This window comes from Thamnophis sirtalis, unplaced genomic scaffold, assembly GCF_051295495.1.
Source record: "Thamnophis sirtalis isolate CommonGarterSnake01/CBP01778 unplaced genomic scaffold, rThaSir2_p1.2 scaffold_13, whole genome shotgun sequence".
NCBI lineage: Eukaryota > Metazoa > Chordata > Lepidosauria > Squamata > Natricidae > Thamnophis > Thamnophis sirtalis.
In genome coordinates this window covers 28,194,891-28,217,199 of record NW_028261393.1, presented here as the reverse complement: position 1 = coordinate 28,217,199, position 22,309 = coordinate 28,194,891, and the positions used below count along the sequence as shown (strand labels likewise).

Sequence of the window (22,309 nt, the reverse complement as noted above, 5' to 3'; positions counted from 1 at the left end):
TTTACAACTATCAATAATAGGGAGAATATCAACAATCAAGATGAATATATTACCCAGGATTTTATAGTTATTCCAGACAATTCCAGTTAATTAGGGAAAGATTATTTTGACGATTTAAACAAAATAGTGTTGAAGTATATTTGGCAGGAAAAGAAAGCGAGAATAAAATTAAAATTGTTACAAGATGCTAGAACAAGAGGCAGATTTGGTCTACCAAACTGGGAATTATATTATCAGGCAACAAGTTTGATGTGGGTTAAGGAATGGATAACATTAAGAAATTCTAGATTATTGACTGTAGAAGGACATTATTTGCTGTTGGGATGGCACGCTTTCTTATGGTATAAGGGAACTAAAATACAGGGGTACTTTAGAAGACATTACATATGTGAGGCTTTGCTACTAAATTGGGAGAAGATTAAAAGGTCACATTATCTAAAAATTCCAGTCTGGTTATCAACTATTGAAGCATTTTCATATCCAATAACATACAAAAAGGAACAAACAGTTAGATATGGTGAAATATTGAATGCAGCGGGTGAACTGAAATCTATGCAAGAACTGGAACAGCAAGGTATAAAGATAAACTGGTTTTCATATGCGCAAATACATTCTAGATATGATAAAGATCTTAAAATGGAAGGTTTCCATGATAAAATGACTAGTTAGATTATTTTTTTTATTAAAAGTTTTAAAAAAGTTTTACAAGTATATACCTCCCCGTCCCCGAACCCAACTCCCCCCCCAACCTCCCAGAGCAAATATAGGGTATAAACATTAACAACCATATTCTAAAATAAACTAACAGACTTTAGCATCATCCCTCACTTGTACTTTAACTCCCCTTTTGTAAAGCTAACTTTAAACAAGTTGTATCCTTCCTTGCTCATTCACTCATAAGCTATATGGAGTATCTTAGTCCCATATTTATTTTGAATATAATCAATCCATCTTCTCCATTCCAGCTTGTATTTCTCATCTGAATGGTCTTTAAGACATGCTGATATTTTAGCCATCTCTGCTAAGTTTGTTACTTTTAATGTCCATTCTTGAATAGTAGGCAATTCTTCCTTCTTCCAGTACTGCGCCACCAACAGTCTTGCTGCCGTTGTAAAATTCAAAATCAAATTAGTCTGTATAACGGTACAGTCTGTAATTATACCTAACAGGAATAACTGAGGAGTAAACTTTATCCTCTTTTTAAGAATATTTTGCATAATCCACCATATTTTTATCCAAAATGCTTTAACCTTTTTACAAGTCCACCGTACACTGTTCCCTCTAAGGTGCGTGGCTGCGCGGCCGCGCACATGTTAAGAAGCCTTGCGCAGAGGTTTCTAACTGCCGCGCAGATTTCTTTCAAAGTAAACGTAGGGAAGTCCTTTGCAGGCAGCTAGAACTGGCCGCCCGCAAAGGACCTCCCCAAACTTGTTTCAGCGGCAGCTCTCAGCCTGGGCGGCAGCGTCATGCAAGCTGTGGAAGGAGGGGGAGGAGGAGGGAACCAAAGAGAGGCTTTTACCGAGTCTGCACCCCACAGCCAGGACCGTCCTTGCGCCTGAAGCCGCGTTTCTTCCTGCAAAGCCCTTCTGGCATGAAACGGAACTCTCGGGTTGCCCGAAAGGCTTTGCAGGAAGAAACACGGCTTGAGGTGCAAGGACGGTCCTGGCTGTGGGGCGCAGACCCGGTAAAAGCCTCTCTTTGGTTCCCTTCTCCTCCTCCTCCTCCTCCTTCTTTCTGGAGCCCCTTCCTCAAAGATTTGGTACCAAAGCAATGGCGGTGAGGAAGTTGTGTCTTTTGGATTTTGCACTGTTGTCTTTTCAATGGTTCTCAGACTGGTTGAACCTTTAGCAGCTGGGGTGATAATCTTTACTGTTAAGGTTACAATTGGATGTGTTGGACGAATCTTAAAAGATGAAACTTTTATTAAAACGTTTGACTTAACTAAAAACGTCTTCCTTTTTCTTCTTCTTCTTAAATATGATTTATTTATTTATTTTTACTTCAGAAGTTTGATGACCGTTGTACAAACTAATCCAACCTAAATGTAGAGGAGGAGAAGAAGGGGGGATTTAAAAAGAGCAGAGGAAAAAGAAAAGAAAGCATGAAGAAAACATAAAGAAAGGGATGGGAGGGAGGGAAGGAAGGAAGGCACTTTATGTTGAAACAGAAAATATTATATAAGGAAGAAAATGGAAATAACTTAGGAAGGAAGGAAGGAAGGAAGGAAGGAAGGAAGGAAGGAAGGAAGGAAGGAATTGCACTTAATATTGAAGGAAAAGAGAATGAAGGAAAAAGTATTGGAAGGATTGAAAGAAGGAAGGGGGAACAAAGAATTACACTTAATATTGAAATGGAAAAGAAAATATAATGAATGAAAGAAGAAGTATAGGAAGGAAGGGAAGGAAGGAAGGAAGGAAGAAAGACACAAAGACTGTTGAAACAGAAAAGATAATATAAGGAAGAAAATGGAAAGACGTATAGGAAAGAAGGAAGGAAAAAAGGAAGACAATGTTGAAATGGAAAAGAATATAAGGAAGAAAATGGAAAAAAGTATAGGAAGAAAGGAAGAAATGTACTTAATATTGAAACAGACAAGGGAATGAAGGAAAAAATATTGGAAGGATTGAAAGAAGGAAGGAAGAATGACAATGTTGAAATGGAAAAGAATATAAGGAAAAAAATGGAAAAATGTTAGGAAGGAAGAATTACACTTAATATTGAAACAATTGAATATAATGAAGGAAAAGGAAACAGGAATAAGGGAGGGACGGAGGACTTCAGCTCCCAGAATTTCCCTGGCTGAAGAATTCTGGGAACTGAAGTCCACCCCTCGTAAAGTGACCAAGGCTGGGAAAAGAATCCGCATTAGGGACAATGCAAGCTATGCTTCACCCCTTCAGTCCATCTTAGCGTGCAAGAAAGACATCAGACAACGCCATAGTTGCTATGGTAGCATTTGGCTATGCGCAGCGATGCTCTCCTGGTCTTTATGGGTGGGAGGGGGCAGGTGAGCTGTGATGCTAATCCCCTCGTGGGAACACAGAGGGTGGGAGAAGAGAACCAAAGAACTTCAAACTCCAAGGTTCTGGAGTGGAGAATAAGGGGATCAACTTTGTCTAAATGATATATAAAGAACGGTTGTAGGAACTGGGTATGTCCAGTTTGATGAAAAGAAGGACTAGGGGAGACATGATAGCAACCCCAATATCTCAGGGGTTGCTCCAAAGAAGAGAGAGTCAAACTATTCTCCAAGGCACCTGAAGGCTGGACAAGAAGCAATGGATGGAAACTAATCAAGGAGAGAAGCAACCTAGAACTAAGGATAAATTTCCTGACAGTGAGAACAATTAACCAATGGACCAACTTGCCTCCAGAAGTTGGGAATGCTCCAACACTGGAAGTTTTAAAGAAGATTTTGGATAACCGTTTGTCTTAAGTAGTGTAGGGTTTCCTGCCTAGGCAGGGGGTTGGATTAGAAGACCTCCAAGGTCCCTTCTGTCATTCTATTCTACGATTAGGGGACTGGAGGCTAAAACATATGAAGAATGGTTGCAAGAACTGGGTATAATGAAAAGAAGGAATTGGGGAGACATGATAGCAGTCTTCCAATATCTCAGGGGTTGCTCCAAAGAAGAGAGAGTCAAACTATTCTCCAAGGCACCTGAAGGCTGGACAAGAAGCAATGGGTGGAAACTAATCAAGGAGAGAAGAAACTTAGAACTAAGGAGAAAATTCCTAACAGTTAAAACAATTAACGGAACAGCTTGCCTCCAGAGTTGTGAATGCCCCAACACTGGAAGTCTTTAAGAAGATGTGGGATAGCCATTTGTCTTAAGTGGTGTAGGGTTTCCTGCCTAAGCAGGGAATTGGACTAGAAGACCTCCAAGGTCCCTTCCAATTCTATTTCTATTGTATTCTCTATATTCTATTCTTTCTCTATTCTATTCTAATCTCTTCTGAACTAAATGTTTATCTAGAACTCAAATAAATAGCTGCTTTTTGGTTTTATTTTTTTTTAATATTTATCAGTCTCTCTTTTATTCCATACTTCTGGTTGAAAGACTATTCTATGTCATGCTAAACAAATGCATATTCTAGTGGCGGCGGGAGCTCGTTGGCATCTTCAGCAGCAGCCCTGCCTCCTGTGAAAAAACCGAAGATGGAGCAGATCCACGCAGATGACGTTGCTGCAACATGACTGGAGGAGGAATTCTGGGAGTTGAAGTCCACAAGGCTTAAAGCTGTCAGGTTTGAAGACCCCTGGGGTTTTTTTCCTAAAGGGTTAGGGGTGCGAGGGTCTTGTAACTTGACAGCTTTAAGACTTGCACGCTTCAATGCCAGAGTTTCTGAGCCAACATTTTGGTTGCTAAGCAGGACCGTTGTTAAGTGATACTGATATTATATAACACTTTTAATTAAGCGGGTACCTTGAATAAACATAACTTTGAGTTTCAAATAATACTGATTTCGTTGTTGTCTTAGGTGACATCTGTGAAAAAAATTCAGGTGCTCAGGCATGAAAATGTGCCGCTCAAATACTATACTTTTCCGCTCACATTGAAAAAAAATTAGAGGGAACATTGCCACCGTATATGATAACACATAGCATCAGCACAATGACATCTCCAGCATTTAGGTTGTAAATTCGGATACATACAAGCCAATTTTTTAGGATCTAAATGCCATCTATAAAACATCTTGTAGAAATTTTCTCTCAGGTTTTGGGATTAAATTTTCATAGGTACTGATGAAAAGAGAGAGAGAATATATAGAGAGAGAATAGCGAGAGAGAGAGAAATAGAGAGAGTGTGTGTGTGTAGGTAGGTAGGTAGGTAGATAGTGGGTCTAGAGAGAGAGAAATAGAAATAGAGAGAAATACAGTAGATAGGTAGGGAGAGAGAGAGTAGGTAGGTTGGTAGGTAGATAGGTAAAGGGATAGAGAGAGAGAGTGAGAGAGAGAGAGAGAGAAATACAGTAGGTAGGGAAGGAAAGTGTGTGTGTTTAGGTAGGTAGAGGGATAGAGAGAGAGAAATACAGTAGATAGGTAGGGAGAGAGAGAGAGTAGTTAGTTAGGTAGGTAGGTAAAGGGATAGAGAATGAGAAAAAGAGAAATGCAATAGGTAGGGAGAGTGCGTGCATGCATGTGTGTGTGTGTGTGTGTGTGTGCGTGTGTGTGTGTAGATAGGTAGGTAGATAGAGATATAGAGAGTGAGAGAAATAGAGATAGAGAGAAATACAGTAGATAGGTAGGTGTTTCTGCTAGCACAGCACTTGATCAATGTAATTCTCATCAATCAGTTAGAGCTTTCCAAAAAGAAAAAAAAAGTTTTTGCACAGTGCAAACCTCATGAAAACTGTTTTTCCCCCAAAAAAGCATGAATAGCCCTCGGGGGGGTGGGGCTTGCAGAGTGCTTCTGGGGGGTTGTGGGAGCCAAAAGCGAGCCAAAAACGGGCCCATTTTTTGTCAAAAAAATTGCATGCATAGCCTTATGAAGGCTTATAGAGTGCTGCTGGGGGCTGGGGGGGGCAAAAAACAGCCTGTTTTTTGCTCATTTCTGCCTTCCCCAGCCCTCAGGAGCTCTCTGAAAGCCTTCATAAGGGTATGCAGGACCATTTTGGTGAAGGGGCGGGGCTTCAGGAGGCAAAAAAATGCTGTATTCACTGTATAAGACGCACCCAGATTTTCAGCCTCTTTTTTGAGGAAAAAAGGTGTGTCTTATACTCTGAAAAATATGATAGGTTCTCTTACTTGAGCAGGGACTGGACTAGAAGACCTCCAGGGTCCCTTCCAGCTCTATTGTAGATTTCTTCTTGTATACTATTTCATCTATGAGAGTCACATGAATATGTTATTATTTACAATGTGTATTTTTGAACGACTCCCTTAATTCATTCAAAGGTCATAAAATCGATCAGGGACCCAGGGTGACCTGGTTTATGACTGACGCAACTTACAACCTATAATGCTGGGCTCATTCACAGCTGAACGTTGAGAGGCCTCCCTGTAACAGATATGAGGAGAGGACCAGGGCTCAGCTCCCTTTCTGGATTAACAAACTAAGTTGACAAACGTTGCATCCTTTCCAAAGGCAATCATGGCCCATGGGAAGAGGCCATGTGGGATCCAGAGGTTTTCCTGGAGGCTTTGATTCAATGCTCCATCTATGTGGGTAATAAGGAAAATCTTTTTGGAGGCTGCTAGATCTGCCCCCAGGGGAGTGTTCAGCTCTCGGCATCTGCCCTACTCTATGTGCTCCAATTTCTGCTGGAAGACAATCAAGCGTGGAGATGTCCCAGACATCGTTGGTGGTTGATGGTGGCCACCACCCTTCTCCATTGGCACCTGTGGCTCTGGGACCGTCTTGTGGCTTCCTCTCTCTGAAATAAAATTGTCCTGACTTTCTCTGTTTCCAAAATCTCCCTGCCAGGTCCCGTTTCCACGATGTTCCTTCACGATGTAAGAATTATCTACACGCTCTCAAAAGCATCTCAAAAGCTACATTCCATGTTAAGGTTGTGGTTAAATAGAAACCAATCAACATTTTCCAAACTCATTGGTAGCCTCACATTGCAATGAAGAAGGACATGCATTCAATTTCGCAGCTACTAAGATTGTTGGCCGAACAGGTACAAAAACAGCCAGTGAAATGATTGAAGCCCAGGAAACAGGCCCCTCGTCAGTCAACAGCCAATCAGGTACCTATGAGTTACTAATCTCCCTGCCAAGTCCTGTTTCCATTACGTCCCTTCGTGGTCTTTCACAACATAGGAATTATCTTCACGCTTCCTCCCTTTCCCCAAAGACCAGCTGAAAGGGAGATGCCCAGAGGGTCCTTGGTTGCCCCCTCCCCTCTTTGGAAGAGCTTTATAGCTCCTGCTGCCTTAAGAAAGTTCCAAACACCCTTAAAAATCCATCTCGTCCTGGGCACCCATTTTTTTTAACTATTACCATGTGGCTGACGGTACAGGACAATAAAAATAAGGACAAGTAGACTGAAAAAGAGCTTCCATCCCAGAGCAGTATCTATCTTGAATTCTACTGTAGAGGGCAACAGAAGTGCAATATCAGGAGTTTTCAATTTCATTGTATAGAATGTACAGTTCTATACAATTGTATAGTTTTATTTTTAATATATAATATATGCTGAAGAAGGCACAACTTTGTTGTATGGGGTGCCAAGACAATAAAGTAAAGGATTAAACTATTTAACTATGATAGTTTGGTCGCGGAGATGTTCCGGATGACTTTGGAGAGGAGCTGGCTACTAATGAGATCAGGGTTGATTCGATGGCCGCACTGCCGGAAGATTACTTCCATGGACTCAGCTGCAGCCTGAGCCACGGAGGCTTCGCGGTCCTCTTGCAGATCCCGGAGACCTGGAAGGAATCCAGAAAAGAAATGATTCCCGGGATCCACCTTGAGAACTAACTCTGATCAGCGACAGAGCTTCTGGAGAGAAAGTCTCTGCTTTAAGCGAGGGAACTTTGGAACTCACCCAGGAAAACTTCTTCAATTTGTTTGGAAGTCACCACATCCCATTTCATGTATTCTGCACAGCAGCCTAGACTCATGCAAAGAAAAGGTTGGTGGAGTTGGCAGAAACGGCTAAATCAACTGATTCAAGAAAAAAAATGCAGAATTCTTTTGTTTATATTTGGAAGAGTCGCTTTGGGACTTTACGGGATGGTCCCAGGAATTGGGTCTGTCTAGAGGTCGGATGGAAAGAAGGACGAAGGCTGACAGTCATCCAATATTTCATTCCATCAAACAAACCACAGGATCAAAATTCGGACACTTGGGGAGAGGAGGGGCCAAAGACGAGACAACGTGCGATCTCAATGCTCTGAGATTGCAGTTGACACTTTTATCACTGGGGGATCCCAATGGACCTAAAGTATCCCGAAGAGATGGTGAATAGGAAGATTATGTCTTGTTGATCTCAGGGATATCGCAAAATCTCCAAAGGAAGCAAGATAAGATCTTCAAGCTGGTGATAAAAAAATCCAGTCAAAAGGCTGACAAAGTCGGGGTGGCTCCAAAATGATGTGGAAAAAGAAAGTGTTTACAGCTGGTGAGGAATTTTTATTGTTCAATAAAAAAGGGACTGCCCATAAAACTTAAAAACCAATTTAAATCAATTAATACAAGAACTTAGTGGCAAATTTGAATTTTGGAATGGTTTTGGACAGTAGTTATCTTACTTTTTAAATGTTATTTACATGGATTGAATCTAAGCAAACCTTTTTCAAATGGATGGATTAAGTTTTCTTCTTCTAACCTTTCTTTGTGACTTGTTGTTGAGAAGGTGGTAGCCTTTCAGCTCCGGCGGTCCTTGGAGGAAACCGATTATCTAGATCTCTTCCAGTCAGGATTTAGGCCGGGCTACAGCACGGAAACCGCTTTGGTCGCATTGATCGATGATCTCTGGAGAGCCAGGGATGGAGGTTATGCCTCCGTCCTAGTGCTCTTTGACCTCTAGCGGCTTTCGATACCATCGACCATGGTATCCTTCTGAGATGACTGCGGGAGGTGGGGGTGGGAGGCACTGTCCTATGGTGGTTCTCCTCTTACCTCTCGGACAGGTCGCAGTCGGTGTTGGTCGGAGGGCAGAGATCGACCCCTAGGCCCCTGAATTATGGGGTGCCGCAGGGTTCGGTCCTGTCCCCCCTCCTGTTTAATATCTACATGAAGCCGCTGGGTGAGATCATTCAACGGCACGGGATAAAATACCATCAGTATGCGGACGATATGCAGCTGTATCTGTCCGCCCCGTGCCAACTCAGTGAAGCGGTTGACGTGATGTGCCAGGGCCTCGAGGCTGTTAGGGACTGGATGGGGGTTAACAAGCTTGTACTCAATCCAGATAAGACCGAGTGGCTGGTGTGTTTCCCTCCTACTAATTGGCCAAGTGTTCCATCTCTCAGGCTGGGGGGTCAAACAGTACACCCCTCAGACAGGGTTCGCAATTTGGGAGTCCTCCTGGACCCACAGCTGACTTTTGAACACCACTTGTCGGCTGTGACCAGGGGTCATTTGCCCAGGTTCGCCTGGTGCACCAGTTGCGTCCCTACCTGAACCAGGAGGCCCTCACAACAGTCACTCGCACCCTTGTGACCTCTAGACTGGACTACTGCAACGTGCTCTATATGGGGCAGCCCTTGAAGAGCATTTGGCGACTCCAGCTTGTCCAGAATGCAGCCGCACGAGCGATCATGGGTGCACCTCGGTTCACCCATGTAACACCTATCCTCCACGAGCTGCACTGGCTGCCTATTGGTCTCCGGATATGCTTCAAGGCGCTAGTCGTCACTTATAAAGCCCTTCATGGTATTGGACCTGGGTACTTGAGAGATCCCACAGATTAGGCCTCCTCCGAATACCATCTGCTAGCCATTGTCGACTGTTGACTACCCGGAGGAGAGCCTTCTCTGTGGCTGCTCCGACCCTCTGGAACGAACTCCCTGTGGAGATTCAAACCCTCACCACCCTCCAGGCCTTCCGCAAAGCCCTTAAAACCTGGCTGTTCCGACAGGCCTGGGGCTAAAGAACTGTTGCCCCCATCTCGAATGGTATGACTGTTGTGTGTTTTAAATTATGCATTGTTTTGTGTCATTTTAATTTTTGTTTGTATCCCCCTTCCCTGGTTTGAGTTGTGAGCCGCCCTGACTCCCCTTCGGGGGAAAAGGGCAGCATATAAATAAAATAAACATTCAAACATTCATTCAACTTTCTGTAAGTTACAGATTAATTTTTTCCTCTTTTATCATTGTGGGTATTTCTTTTTAAAGTCATTCAAAGATTGGATTCTTTGTTTAATTTTATATACAGAAGAGATACAAAAAAGCCCCACCTCGGAGGCTGATCGGAGTATTTGCATATTCAAAGACGGAACATTCTTTTTTCTCTCTCACGGATTGCTTTGACTTGGGCATTGCAAGGTTTACTGCTTGGTTGTTTAGTTACGATCTGATAAGAGCCCACAGTTGTCCCTTTGAAGTTTGTTTTTGTTCACAGAGAGCTGAGAGCAGCATTCTTTGCGAAAAACAGCAGTCTTTGTGAATGTATGTTTTAATCTTGTTGACCTTCTAAGTGAAAGCAACTGTGTATGAATATGGCAGAGAACGTAGGGGCTCTGAACTTGCAAGGAATATTTTCAGAACTGCAGAAATTATTAAATACAGAGAAAAAAATTGAGAGAAAATTGGAATACTTGGAGCATTTAACAATAAAATATGATGAAAAAACTGAGGATGGTTTTCAAATGCAAAATGAGGCAATTGAAACTCAAAAAACCAAAATGGAAGATGAATATAAAGAGATTAAACTTGTTGATATTTATGGCAATTGGTTTATTTCTGAAAAAAGAAAGAATGGAATATTGAAAGAGGAATTAAATAGAGAGGAACTTTATTTCAAAGGGCAAGATATAGAAGAAGAAGAAGAAGAAGAAGAAGAAGAAGAAGAAGAAGAAGAAGAAGAAGAAGAAGAAGAAGAAGAAGAAGAAATAATAATAAAAGAATTTATGGACTATGAAATCCTATCTGAAAAATATTTGATAACACTACTGACAATCAAAGACAAGCTGAACAAGGAAACAGAAAGAGGGCATCAAGAGTACATGAGAGATCTTACAAGCAAGGAGTTGCTAAGAGGAGTCCATACAGATTTGATTAAGAGGATGTTTGGAGGACTGGTTCCACAAATGGCAGAAGATATTAGATTGTTTTGTTACTGGAAAGATACAGATTGATAGATGGAAGAGTGTAATTTAAAACTAGCTAAACCTAGTTAAATTTAGTGACAATAGGTACAGTTAAATAAAAAAATGATAATGATAGTAATGTATACAATGTGTAGTGTTATGATAAGCAATAATTGGATATGAATATTGAATGATACCTGTGAAGGGGATGCTAGGAATCTGTTTGGACTATATATAAAGATTAATAATAATAACAATAAAAAAGATCTAAATTAGACACAGTTGTTTTGATTATTAGGGGGAAATGTTATGATATAGGATATAGTCAAATAAAGAAAGGATAATGCTAATAATTTATACATATGTATGTATGTATGTATGTATGTATGTATGTATGTATGTGTGTATGTATGTATTGTATGTATGAGTCTAATATAAGGAAACTGGATGTAAATTGTAAACAGGGATTTGGAAAGGAGGGTTAGAAAATTTTGTTATTAAATATTATGGATGTTTAGCTAGAATAGGATATGAGGATTTAGTGTTAATGGAGGATTTTATAAGTAAGTAAATGAAATGCCAGTATGTGGTTATCTATTACATTTTGGTATATCTTATGTTGAAAGACGTTTAAACAATAATAGTCAAATAAAAGTAGAGGTATGATAATGGTATCATTACCATTATGGTAATATGTATAAACATCTGAGTTAAGATACTAGAGTTAATATGAATTATACTTGATGACGGTGGAAGAGATGCACAAAAGCCTTTTGTAATCAACTGATAAACTTTCTACAGTATGTAAAGAAGGAGGATTTGTATGTTTGTTTTGAAAATAAAAAAAGATATAGTTAAAAAAAATTTGGACGCTTGACAAACGTACTCGTATTTATGATGGTTGCAGAGTCTTGGGGGGGCCACCTGATCACTTTTTGCAACCATTGGGAGAGCAAACTCCGGAAGGAAGCCAGATTCACTTAACAACTACGTGACTCACTTAACAACCGCAGTTATGCCCTTAAGAAAGGGGGCCGTGTGTGTGATTGTGTGTGTGTGTGTAATAATGGTCAGCATGCCTGGCCTTAGGCCACCCTCCTGCCCTGGTTTTTCATCCCCTCCTTCCAGAGTTTGCATTTGGGGTTACCAATTAAGACAGCAGCTGCCTCTCGGAATGAAGAATTCCGGCTCTTCAGGAATTCCAGCATCTGCTCCAACATTTCCGGCAGGTTTTCCTTGCATCGATTGATCTGGGGAACACAAGGCCACAAACAAGGCAATGAACTATGCAGCTTCCTCTTTTTTTCTTTCTAAGGTTTCTAGTCCTCATGTCCTCAGTAACAATGTCTTAGATATTGTATTGTATCCTACTCTACTCTACTAAACTATATTATTATACTATATTTTATTATATTAAACAATATTATTATGCTATACTGGATATGACTGGACTGGACTGGATCATTATACAATGCAATACAATATAATATTATTACATTATATAGTGTAGTATTATATTGTATTATACACACACACACATTTATGTTATTAAAGACAGTTTTATCCAAGTTAAAACCATAGGGGAAAATAAAGAAAAATAGTGGATAGTGAAAAAAGAATAGAAAAAGAAAAGGGAAAGAAAGAAGATAAGGAAATGGCTTCTGATCTTATAAGTACATTTATATTTTGCCCCGCTCTACATCATAATTTCCCTTTTCTACAAACAGCCATTTCTAATTCTCAAACCCACACATCAGCAAGGTTTCTAGTCCTCATGGTAGCATGGAACCTCTGGTGTTCCCATGGGAGCAACAACCCAAGAAGAATCCCTCTAGTCAGAGCCGGATTTAGATGAAAAGAGGCCCTAGGCTATTCCACTTATGAGGCCCTTTCACCTCCCATTTTTCTACGAAGCTGCCGAGGGCAAGTCGAAAGCGCTTGTCGGGCCTGACGCTCCAATTCATGGCATAGACGGTCCATGGCGCCTCATACTTGTAGATCTCCTTGCGCGTCCCGTGCAACGACATGGCGGGGGGAAGGCTTTACTTTGTCAGCCCCTTGCGACCTCTTCCCGAGGTATCACTCCCAACAGCCTTTCTTCACCTCACACAATGACGACGGCTAACCTGACTCATCCATTCACCCTATTCAAACTCTGGTTTCTCATTGGTCCCGGACCATGCCATTCCTCAACTCCAAGGCTTCTCATTGGTTTTCTGAAACGTCCCCCTCGCTCAACCCCCGAAGATTTACATATTGGCTATCGCAGAATTAACCATTAGCAGACAAAGTTGTCGTTCTTGGATAAAGCCTGCCTCTTTCATTGCATTTGTGTGTATCAAGTATGGTTTAGTTAGTCGCTCTCATAAAAAAAAGACGATGACTATGTCGTAGAGATAGAAATGTAGAACTGGTTTAGCGGAATGCTGTTTTTGTTTGTTCCGAGCGTTTGAGATGGTCTAGGAAGTTTCATCGCGAGTAGGAAAGGTCTGCCTGACATGAGAGTCATACTAACTGGATAGAAAAATGCAGTAATGATAGTAGTTAAATGGTGTTTTTAATACAAGTGTAATTTCTTGTGCCAAATGCTGTTATCCTTCCTTTGCTTTAATCTGAGTATGTATAATCCTTTTAATTTTGCTAACAATTTGAATGTAGGCCCCTCTTGATCTTGAGACCCTAGGCTGAAGCTTAGTTAGCCTATAGGAAAATCTGGCCCTGCCTCTAGTCAGTTTAGTCTAGTGGTTAAGGCATCAGACAAACAAACCAGGAGCCTGTGAGTTCCAGTCCCACCTTTCGCATGAAAGCTCCTGGGTGACTTGGAGAGTTCTAGTCATGCCTTAGGCATGACTTTGGTCCAGTCCCTCTCCCTCAGGGCAGCCCACCTCCCAGGGTTGTTGGGAAGGAAATTGGAGGAGGGGGAGGGGGTGGAGAAGCATTAGGGACATCCACCATCTTGAAAGATTTATCAAAAGAAGAAAGGCCGAAGAAAAAGAAAATATATTATATTCTAATCCGGAAGAAAAGGAACCAGCTAGGCTCCTACTTACCACATCTGAGCAGATGCTGGAATACATGCTCTGGAGACTGGTGTAAATCTCGTAGTCAAACAAAGTCTCTGGAACCTCCTCCCACTTCATAAAGGAGACGCAGGAGGTCAGGGTGTTCCTGGAGATCTGGGCGGAGGGAGGAAAGGAGGCGTCAGAGGATCTGGTTCTGAGGTTGTCAATCTTCTGCAGAGAAAACCAGCCTTCTCCTTGCTCAGGGGTGGGAAAGGGGATGAGCCACCCTGGGAGGAAGCTATGGTAGGGAAGGGGGGCCATGGAGGCCAGAATTTCCCACAATTCAACCCTGATTCTATTCTATTGGTACCAGGCAAACCATCAAGAAGAAAACAACCCCCTAATCCAAGAACAACCCAACAGAAAACCTACACCTACATCAAAATGATCGGGCATTAAGCAGAGATCAAACCCTCCCCTCCAACCTACTGATGCTGTCACCTAGTTGGGTCAGGAAATGCCTGCAAGGACCTCACAACTTGAGGATTATTCAGAATCTCTTTGCCTTTTCCAGAGGGTCCATATGATGCAACCACGTTGCTCTGAGTGAAGATGGGGGTACAGCATGGTCTCATAGAGAAGGGAGCATGAAGAGAGCAGGAGCTTAGTTGATCCTGCCCTTCAACTCACCTCTTGGGTCCGATTATTAGCCAACTGGATGACAAGAGGAATCAGGCTGTACAGGATGGATTTGGTCAGATTCCCCTCTGCCTCCTTGACCCCTTTTAAGACCAGGCCAAAAAGTGTGATGGAGGTGTTGCGCAACTCGATGTCCTCCTACAAGGAAGAGAAATGTGTCAGTCCCTCCAAAAGCATTTAGAAAGTGGGAGGTGTAGTGAGAACCTAGAAGTACAAACTGCAACACACAAAACAGTCAGCTGAGCAAAATCTGAGAGCAGAAATTTCAGGTGAGAAAACGTCTCACATTTGATTCTCCTTTGTTTCCTTAAAGACAAAGGCAGGGAGGGATCCACTAATCCTACAATAAAAGCCTTCATAACTCCCATCCTCTTCATCTGATCTGCCTCAGGTTCCCACTCACGAGACAAAGGAAGGGGAGGCTGGCAACTGTTTCTCTAGACAAGGCCATGGGAATGGTTGGCCATGGTTGTAAAAGGCTTGCAGACCAACCTCTATGGTGTGATTGAGGGAGTTGTTTTCCCATCTTTGCAGCCTTCAGATGTGAGGACTCCAACTCCAGTATGCTGGCTGGAGAGTTCTGGGAGTTGAAGTCCTCACCTCTTCAAGTTGCCAAGGGGGAGAAATACTGATGGAGACCAGAGTTTCCCAATCTGAGCAGCTTTCAGATGTGGGGACTTCAACCTCTGGAGTTCTCAGGCCAGCAGAGTTGAAATCCAAACACCTTAAAGTGTCTGAGATCAAGCAACACCAATCTGGATTTTTAATAAATATGGAGAGTGATTGATGGTGGTTTGGTGAAGCTGAAGAGAGTGGCAACCTTCATTCTCTTCCACCTCACCTGGCACTTCTCCAGCTCTCTGGATGAGCTCAATGATCATCTGCAAGCTCACACACTCTTTTAGATGAGAACAACACAGTTGTGGCTGAACTGTTTCTAAGCCTTTTTGATAAAGAGAAAGACAGAGGAAGGGTGGTGGATTAGTTTGCTGTGGTTTGGTTGACGTACATCAGCAAAATACTTCCCAAGGACCTGAATAAGATTGACAGCTTTCCATCCATAGCTTTGAGCATTCAGATGCCGGAAAAGGAACTGAAGGGTCCGGAGTGATTCCTTCGCCATAAATTTGTCTGGGTGACAAGCACAGTTGACCACAGGGACTAGCACCAGCTCTAACATCTTATTCTGGAGGAAGGAGGGAAAAAGGGAATGATTAAACATGGTCACTGGAGTTCTCTGAGTCTACAAATGACAAACACAGAGAAGCCCACAGAACCTAGAATAACAGGGTTGAAAAGGAACTTGGAGGTCATCTAGTCCAATCCCCTGCTCAAGCAGAGACCTTATACCATTTCAAATCAATGGTTGTTCAGTCTCTTCTTGAAAACCTCCAGTGTTAGAGCACCCACAACTTCTGGAGGCAAGTCGTTCCACTGGTTCATTGTCCTCATTGTCAGGGAATTTCTCCTTAGTTCTAGGTTGCTTCTCTCCTTCATTGGTTTCCATCCATTGCTTCTTGTTCTGCTTTCAGGGGCTTCAGAGAATCGGTTCCCCCCCCCTTTCTTTGTAGAAGCCCTTCAAATATTAAAAGTCTCATCTCATCCCAGCCCCACTTTTTGCTGTTAGACTAAAACTACCTAGTTCCCCAATTCTTCATCCTATGTTTTGCCTCAGCTCCACACTTCAGCTTTCACAGTTAAACCTACCATAATATGCCCCATTTCAAGCACATAAACATGTGCACTTAGAACACACAACATGGCATCGTAGAGTCAGAAGGGACCTTGGAGGTCTTCTAGTCCAACCCCTGCTCGAGCAGGAGATTCCATACCATGAATGGTTTTCCAGTCTCTTTTGGAAAATCCACAAATTCTGGAGATGTCCTTCCGTTGATAGCTCTCACCATTAGGAAAATGTCTCCTTAATTCCAGGCTGCTTCTCTCCTTGGTTAGTTTCCATCTATTCTCTCTCCTCTTTCTTTCTTTTGGCGTTTTGGAGAACAGTTTGACCACCTGGTCTTGGTAGGAGCCCCTCAAATCTCCTGGTCCTTCTTTTCATTAAACTAGACATTCCCAGTTCCTGTAAGGGTTCTTTGTATGCTCTTGGGTTGCAATTATGAGAAAACTGGATGTGATGTATAAATGGAGAAAACCATGACACCCAGCATCCCAGGTGGACGTTCCCCATGATCTCCAATCCTGCAAGGGAAGATCTTGGGGAAATAGCTGGAAGTGAAGAAGCTGGATGATTGTTAGGTCAGCTCAGGGGCTTCCTCATCCCAGGGGCTTGATGCAAAGCAATAGCAATAGCAATAGCAATAGCAGTGGACTTATATACCGCTTTCAGCCCTCTCTAAGCGGTTTTACAGAGAGTCAGCATATTGCCCCCAACAATCTGGGTCCTCATTTTACCCACCTCGGAAGGATGGAAGGCTGAGTCAACCCTGAGCCGGTGAGATTTGAACCGCTGAACTGCTGATCTAGCAGTAGCCTGCAGTGCTGCATTTAACCACTGCGCCACCTTGGCTCTCCATCACTGGAGGTTTTTAAGAAGAGAGTAGACAGTCACTTATCTGAATTAGCTTAGGTTCTCCTGGTTGAGCAGGAGGCTGGACTAGAAGACCGCAAGGTCTCTACTATTAGGAAAACCAGTAGTAATGGCTCTCCAACTTCTTTTTAATAGCCTCCAGTGTTGGAGCACCCACAACCTCTAGAGGCAAGTCATTCCACTGATTAATTGTTCTCAGAGTCAGGAAATTTCAGGTTCAGGTTCTCTCCTTGATTAGTTTCCATCGGTTGCTTCTTGTTCTGCATTAGATGTCCTCCAAGAGGATCTGTCTCCAAATTGATCCTTCAGATCTTCCAGGGATGCCCCCATCTTTGTAGAAGAGAGGCCACCGTAGCTGAGGGCATCCTCTTTCTGGTGGTTGTCTTCTCCTTCTATCCTTCCTAGCCTTGTAGACTTCCCAGAGAGTGAGGTCACACCTGCTGCTCCCTTGAAAGTCCCTCACTTCCTGCCCCCCCATCTCTTACCTAGAAGGGGTGCTGGAGAAGATACCCCAGACCACGAATAGCAAATATGTGGATGAGGGGATATGGCTGAGCCATCCATTCTTGGAGGACATTGAGGATATCCTTCATGACGAAGAAGTGTCCGACCTCCGGGTGATAGAGAAGCTGGGGAAGAAGAGTGGAGAGATAGAACATTAGCAAAGAAAAGGAAGGGAACTTTCCTCAGAGCCTCTCTGAAGAGATGCGACATTCAGCCATTATGGGGACAGGAAAAGAAAAGACAGTCCTCATATACTGAAAGTCACCATGGCACTGACAAAAGGGACAACTCCATTTTTCAGACTCATGACCAATGATCACAGTCACCTGATCAAAAATTGGGTACTTGACGGTCTGTATTTATGACGGTTGCAGTGTTTAAAAGCTACATGATCCGTTTTGTGACTGTCTGATAAGCCAAGTCATATGTCGAGGACTACAGTATGCCAAAAGGTAGTGCAAATGATAGTTGTAAGAATACAAAACTGCTTATAATGCAAAGAGGAAAAGGAATCTGGGGCATTGAGTCTTCCTTCCTTTTAATATTTTAACATTAACCGATTAACAGAATAAGAGGAGACATTGGAGGTCTTCTAGTCCAACCCCTTGACCAAACAGGAGACCATCTACTATGTCAGACAAACGACTGTCCAGTCTATTCTTCAAGGCCTCCAGTGATGGAGCCCCCACAACTTCGAATTCCTAACCATGAAATCCTCGTGAACCCTGCTCAACTTTCCTGGAGCTCCACAATGTTGTGGTGCATCACAATGTCTCCTCACCTCCGAGAAGAACACCATGCCAATTGTCTTCTCCCTTAAGTCGGGACGGTGCAGGTAGGTGTTGGCCTGTCTGAACATCACCTTCAGCTCCACTTTAGAGTAGGTAAAGAGTTTCCTAAAGATCAAATAGGGAGAAATCAGGCAAGATCTGTTGGTGCGTGAGGAGAAAATCACCAAGCTAGAGAAATGATTATCTGAATTATGGATAAATGAATTACTCAATGAATTAGTCCATTTAGAGAATTTCTCACCCTCCCTCTCTTTCTCTGTCTTTCTCTCCCTCCTCCTACCTCTCTCCCTCTCCTTTCTTTGTCTCCCTCTCATTCTCTCTCTCCTTTTCTGTCTCCATCTCTCTCCACCTCCACCTTCCTCTCTCTCTTTCCCTTCGCTCTCTCTCTCTTTCCTCCCTCTCACTCTCCCTTTCTTTCTCTTCCTCTCTGTGCCTCTTCTTCTTCCTCTCCTTCTGCCCTCCCTTCCTCTCTCTTTCACTCTCTTTCTCCCTTCGTCTCTCCTTTTCCTCTATCTAACCCTCCCTCTTCCTCTCTTTCTCTCTCCCTCCCCCCTTCCCTCCCTTTTCCCCCTCTCCCTCCCTTTCTCTCTCTCTGCCTCTTCTTCCCCTTCTCCCTCAGCCCTCCCCTCCATCTCTCACCTTCCCTATTCCTCTCTTTCCCTCTCCCTCCCCTTACCCTCCCTCTTCCTCCTCTCCCTCACTTTCTCTCGCTCTTCTTTTCCTCTCCCTCTGCCCTCCCTTTCTCTCTTTCACCCTCCCTCTTCCTCTCTCTCTCTCTTCCTCCCCTCTTCCCTCCCTCTTCCCCCGCTCCCTCACTTTCTCTCGCTCTGCCCCTTCCTCCTCCTCCTCTCTCTCTGCCTTCTCCTCCCTCTCTCCCCCACTGCCACTCATAGCCAAGTTCTTTGGACTCTGAAGTTCTTACCAGACCAGGTGGAAAATGGCCTCAAACAGACTATCTGGGCTCAAGAACATCTCCCAGCATCCCAGCATCCCCAAATCTTTGTATTCCTCTTCATATCCGGCAGACAGGATGAGGTTTTTGATCGCCTGCACTGCCATGCTAAATCAAAGGAAGGGAGAAGAGTTGGTGCCAATGCTTTGGCCGATGCCCCCTGCAAAGGCCATGCTTCCCCTGATGCCAACCGGCCTCCCGCTGCCCTTCAGGAGAGCTCCAGGTTTCACTTGGCGGCTTGTGCAGCAACCACAAAACACAACAGCAAATCAGCCTCCCTTTATTTCTTCCCCCTCTAGTGATATCCAGTGGGATCCAGATTGGTCCCAGGAGATTCCTTACCTCAAGAGGTTGATCTGTTCTGAAAGGTCCATGACTCTGCTGGACCTCCTGGCCCCACTCTTGCTGGCTCCCAGGAGGAAGTACAGCTGCATGACCAGGGCAAGGAGCAGGTTGGAGAATTTGTTGTCAAGCAGCTCAGCAGCATTCGGGAGGGACAGGAGGAAACAGAGGGCGTTGGTGGCCTAGAAATGGGATGAAGGGAGAGTCACCTTGGCCTCCCCAGGTTACTTAGATTCATCACCTTCTTCCTCTTCCCCAGAATCCCTTGCTGGGTGGAGTCTGGCCAACTGAATGGAGCTGAGGGTTTACTGGCCAGATGCCCTTCCTGTTGCCAAAGAGGAGTTTTGTTCGGCAGACACATTCTCATTGTGCCCAGTGAGAGAAAGATCTGCCTCCACCTAAAGGGGGGGGGGGATTACGCCAAATGATGCTCCAATTTTAGCCCCCAGCAGTTTGCCCACTGCCTCCCTCCCCCCTTCCCTTAGGCGTGCCCCACCTCTAGATCCAAGGGAAACAGAGCAGCCGGTGGAGGGCTTACCACAATGGGCATGAGGGACTTGCTGTTCCTCCTTGAGAGGGCTTCGGTGCTGGGGTCTTGGTCCTGAAGCCTTTTCATGAGGGGCTTCATGATCTTGACGTTGGCATAAGGGTCTGCAGCCAGTGCCCCCCAAAGCTCCCTGGCGCTTCTGCGGAGGGGGAGAAACAGATTGAGGGGAATCAGATCCTTTCCCTATTTCGGAAGAGACGGCCAGTCCAGAGAGATGACCCCCCCCCCCCCATGGAAGGAAGAATTGGAAAACCGAAGGCCAAATGAATGGCTCTCATGCCAGAAAAATATCTCTATATACACAGGAAGTTCTCAACTTATGAATGTTTGTCCAGCAGTCATTCAATAGAACAACGGCATTGAAAAAAGCGACATTCCCAGTTTTCAGACTTTCCAGCATCCTCACTATCATCTGACCAAAATTCAGACTCCTGGACAACTGGTTCAGATTTATGACCGTCCCAAAGTCAAGAGATCACATTTTGTGACCTTCTAACAAGCACATTCAATGGGGAAGCAAGATTCACTTAACGACCATGTTTCTCTCTTGACAATTGCAGTGATTCACATAACAATTGTGACAAGAAAAGTCGTAAAATGTATTTCAAAGTTCATTTCCATCTCAACCCTCATCTGATGTGACCTCCCACTAGAAAACTTCATCTGTGACACACCCATGGCCCATCAAAACACCCAAGGACCCCCACCTGACATGACCTTTACTGACCTCCCCATCACAAGACCCATCACAAGATCCCCACCTGACATGACCCTTAATCTGAGGTGACGTCCCCATCACAAGACCCTCACTTGATATGACCCTCACAATGTCAACATTTGCCCTACATTTTTTTAAAAACTCCTGATTTGTCCAGCTGCCTGTGATATTTTATTTATTGGTTTATTTTAGGAGATTTATATTGCCGTCTATTCGCACATGGGAACTCCAGGCGGCTGACAAAGCCATAAAAACATCTGGAGCCTTCACCACTGCCATACTGGCTCACCAAATGTCAATTTTCATGAAAGTAATATGGCTCCTTTGTTTTGCCCTTACCTTCTTCTGGGAGGATTGGACAACTTTCTCAACAGCCCTAAGATCTCTCAGTGGTCTCCCGTCCAACCTTAGCCTTCTTAAAACCAGCAGAAGTGTCATCACTGAGCCAACAAGGTCTCAGCCATTCTCATCTTTGTTTTCTACAAAATCTCCTAAATCCCTTTTGCTCCAAACCCTGCAATGTTCTTACTTCCTCCATATCCATGCCACACTCCTCCAGGATGGAGTTGAGGAGCAGCCCCGCAGATGAGGGATGTTCTTGTCCACATGTGTCAAATTCTCCAGGGCTTCCAAGATCAGCTTTGTTAGCTGCAACGGGCTGAGATGCTCCCCAAAGGCCTATAGGAGAGAATGAAAGGAGACCATGCAGCGATGCTTTAGAGCTTTGACTCTCTTCTCTTGAGACTTTGACCCAGATTGGGGGACAGCACACCATGTAGAGATGCAGCCTTATTCCATGTCCTCCATCAGGTAGAATTCGGATGGGGGGTCAAAGAAGCCAACATGGCAGCTACCCTTTCTTCCTCCTAGGCATTGGGGGGAGGGGAACCCAAAGCCCAACCTTGGGAGGATGCCGTCCCCACTGTGAGATTGACTCCTTTGAGGCTCTCCGGGTCAGGAGGAGGAGCAAAAGGAAGCCAGGCCAAAGGCTGATCCAAAACATACCTTTGCCATTTTGGAGATGTTGTTGTGGAAGATCCAAGAGCCCGAAACAAAGAAATCCTCCCTCAGCCAATGTACAATGTTCCCCTTTTTGTCCTTCTGTTTCTTGTCCATTTCTTTCGCTTGGGAGGGAGGAGAAAAAACCACAAGGTCAGATTTTGGCCTTCGGAACCTGGAAACTTCCTTCGTCTGACGGCCGGTTTAGTCATTGCAAGAGAAGAGAAGATCTGGAGCTTAGGGTCGACCAGAGGGGTTCCTGGTGCTCTCTTACCTGGGGGGTTTCCTTGCAGGTGTTTCATTGCCCAACTAGGGAACGTCATCAGGAGGGATGACCATCAATACTTATGGGAGCACAGGGAAATGATTCCCCCTTCAAGTACTGATGACGTTACTTTGTTGGGTCATGAAATGTCAAGAAGAAAACCACCAAGCTCAGAGAGCACCAAGGGCCCCACAGTCCTTCTCCTCCTCTTCCTCCTCCTCTAACTCTTTTCCCTCTCT

The 22,309-nt window shown here is 43.9% G+C and overlaps 1 pseudogene; it reads right to left on the bottom strand.

Moving 5' to 3' along the window:
- Positions 1-7,210: 7,210 nt before the first annotated feature.
- Positions 7,211-22,309, bottom strand: part of LOC148043110 (maestro heat-like repeat family member 5) — a 30,301-nt pseudogene continuing 15,202 nt past the window's right edge.